Below are 3215 nucleotides of genomic sequence, written 5' to 3'. Positions count from 1 at the left end.
TCATCCTCTTCAGAGGAAGAATAGTCTTCAGAGCTCATAAATGGCAGAAAGAGATTTAATGGAATCTCTATGGTCTCTATATGAGCCTCAGATTCCTTTGGATCCTTAATAGGAAACTCCTTCTTGCTTGAGGGACGTCCCAGGAGGTCTTCCTCACTAGGATTTTCGTCCTTCTCCTCCCTTGTGCATTCGGCCATATTGATTACATCAATGGCCTTTTGGATTCTCTTCTGTATTGCTTGGGAGAATACTGGGAGGAGTTTCAATGACTTTCTTACTCAGCTGGCCCACTTGTGCCTCCAGATTTCTGATGGAGGATCTTGTTTCACTCATGAAACTGAAAGTGGCCTTTGACAGATCAGAGACTAGATTGGCTAAATTAGAAGTGTTTTGTTCAGAATTCTCTGTCTGTTGCTGAGAATGTGATGGAAAAGGCTTGCTATTGCTCAGCCTATTGTGTCCACCATTGTTAAAGCCTTGTTGAGGCTTCTGTTGATCCTTCCATGAGAAATTTGGATGATTTCTCCATGATGAATTATAGGTGTTTCCATAAGGTTCACCCATGTAATTAACCTCTGCCATTGTAGGGTTCTCAGGATCATAAGCTTCTTCAGAAGCTGCCTCTTTAGTACTGTTGGATGCATTTTGCCATCCATTCAGACTTTGAGAAATCATGTTGACTTGCTGAGTCAACACTTTATTCTGAGCCAATATGGCATTCAGAGCATCAATTTCAAGAACTCCTTTCTTCTGAGGTATCCCATTATTCACGGAATTTCTCTCAGAAGTGTACATAAATTGGTTATTTGCAACCATGTCAATGAGTTCTTGAGCTTCTGCAGGTGTTTTCTTTAGGTGAATTGATCCACCTGCAGAATGATCCAATGACATTTTTGAAAATTCAGATAGGCCATAATAAAATATATCTAATATGGTCCATTCTGAAAACATGTCAGATGGACATCTTTTGGTCAGCTGCTTGTATCTTTCCCAAGCTTCATAGAGGGATTCACCATCTTTTTGTTTGAAGGTATGAACATCCACTCTAAGCTTGCTCAGCTTTTGAGGAGGAAATAATTTATCCAAGAAAGCCGTAACCAGCTTATCCCAAGAGTCCAGGCTATCCTTAGGTTGCGAATCCAACCATATTCTAGCTCTGTCTCTTACAGCAAAAGGGAAAAGCATGAGCCTGTAGACTTCAGGATCTACTCCATTTGTCTTAACAGTCTCACAGATCTGCAAGAACTCAGTTAAAAACTGGTAAGGATCTTCAGATGGAAGTCCATAGAACTTCCAGTTTTGTTGCATTAAGGCAACTAGCTGAGGTTTCAGCTCAAAATTGTTTGTTCCAATGGCAGGAATGGAGATGCTTCTTCCATCAAATTTGGACGTTGGCTTTGTGAAGTCACCAAGCATTCTCCTTGCATTATTGTTGTTGGGTGCGGCTGTCATCTCCTTCTCTTGTTCTAATGTTTCTGAAAGGTTACCTTTAGATTGTTGTAGTCTAGCTTCTCTGAGTTTTCTCTTCAGAGTCCTTTCAGGTTCAGGATCAATTTCAACAAGAGTGCCTTTTTCCTTGTTCCTGCTCATATGAAAGAGAAGAAAACAAGAAAAGAAGAGGAATACTCTATGTCACAGTATAGAGATTCCTTTATGTTAGTAGAAGAAGAAAGGGGAGAAGAATGTAGAAGAGTGGGTTCGGAATTTAGATGGAGAGAGGTAAAGAGAAGTGTTAGTAATTAAATAATTAAATAGAATAAGTGAGAAGGGATAGAGAATTCGAAAATAATTTTATAAAGGGGTTAGTAATTTTCGAAAATTAAAGATAAAATATAATTAAAATTAAAATTTAGAACAAAAAGAATTTTTGAAAAAGAGGTGAGATATTTTCGAAAATCAGAGAGGGAAAAGTAGTTAGGTGATTTTGAAAAAGATAAGAAACAAACAAAAAGTCAAATAGTTAGTTGAAAAAGATATTAAAATCAAATTTTAAAAAGATAAGAAGATAAGAAGTTAGATAAGATATTTTAAAATCAAATTTTTGAAAAAGATAAAATTTTGAAAAGGATATGATAAAAAGATAAGATAAGAAGATGTGATAAAAAGATATGTTTGAAAAAGATTTAATTTTTAAAATTAAAATTAATTACTTAACTAACAAGTAACTACAAGATATGATTCTAGAATTTAAAGATTGAACCTTTCTTAACAAGAAAGTAACAAACTTCAAATTTTTGAATCAATCACATTAATTGTTAGCTAATTTTCGAAAATTTGATATAAAGATAAGAAAAAGATTTTGAAAATAATTTGAAAAAGATTTTTGAAATTTTCGAAAAATAGAAAAAAATGAAAAAGGTATAATTTTTGAAAAAGATTTTGAAAAGATAAGATTTTTAAAATTGAAAATTTGACTTGATTTGTAAGAAACTCTTAATTTTGAAAATTTTTGACTAAGTCAACTCAAATTTTCGAAAATTATGAGAAAAATAAGGAAAAGATCTATTTTTTTATTTTTGAATTTTTAATTATGAGAGAGAAAAACACAAACATGACCCAAAACTTAAAAATTTTGGATCAAAACACATGATGCATGCAAGAACACTATGAATGTCAAGATGAACATCAAGAACACTTTGAAGATCATGATGAACATCAAGAACATATTTTTGAAAAATTTTTGATGCAAAGAAAACATGCAAGACACCAAACTTAGAAATCTTTAATGCATGGACTCTAACAAACGAAAAGTGCACATGAAAAACAACAAACAACACAAAACAAGAAAACATCAAGATCAAACAAGAGGGCTTACCAAGAACAACTTGAAGATCATGAAGAACACCATGAATGCATGAATTTTTTCGAAAAATGCAAGAAAAGTTTTTAAAGCATGCAATTGACACTAAACTTAAAACATGATACAAGACTCAAACAAGAAACACAAAATATTTTTGGTTTTTATGGTTTTATTAATTTTTTTGGATTTTTATTAATTTTTTCGAAAATAAAGTTTGGAAAAACGAAAAAAAAAAATTTGAAAAAAATTTTTGAAAAGAAAATTACCTAATCTGAGCAACAAGATGAACTGTCAGTTGTCCAAACTCGAACAATCCCCGGCAACGGCGCCAAAAACTTGGTGGACGAAATTGTGATCACATCAATAATGGCTCTTTGGCATGTGCATAAAAATTAACTCATCACTTTCTTTCCAC

General features: G+C 33.0%; 1 non-coding gene across 1 annotated transcript; it reads left to right on the top strand.

The window, feature by feature from the left end:
• Window positions 1–949: 949 nt before the first annotated feature.
• On the top strand, window positions 950–1053 carry LOC130947000 (small nucleolar RNA R71). The gene has a single exon (XR_009072415.1). It is a non-coding gene; the product is annotated as a small nucleolar RNA R71 (small nucleolar RNA).
• The last annotated feature ends 2162 nt before the right edge of the window (window positions 1054–3215 follow it).

This window comes from Arachis stenosperma, chromosome 8 (assembly GCF_014773155.1).
Source record: "Arachis stenosperma cultivar V10309 chromosome 8, arast.V10309.gnm1.PFL2, whole genome shotgun sequence".
NCBI lineage: Eukaryota > Viridiplantae > Streptophyta > Magnoliopsida > Fabales > Fabaceae > Arachis > Arachis stenosperma.
Note: the sequence above shows the minus strand (reverse complement) of the source record. Positions and strands in the feature narration are given on the sequence as shown.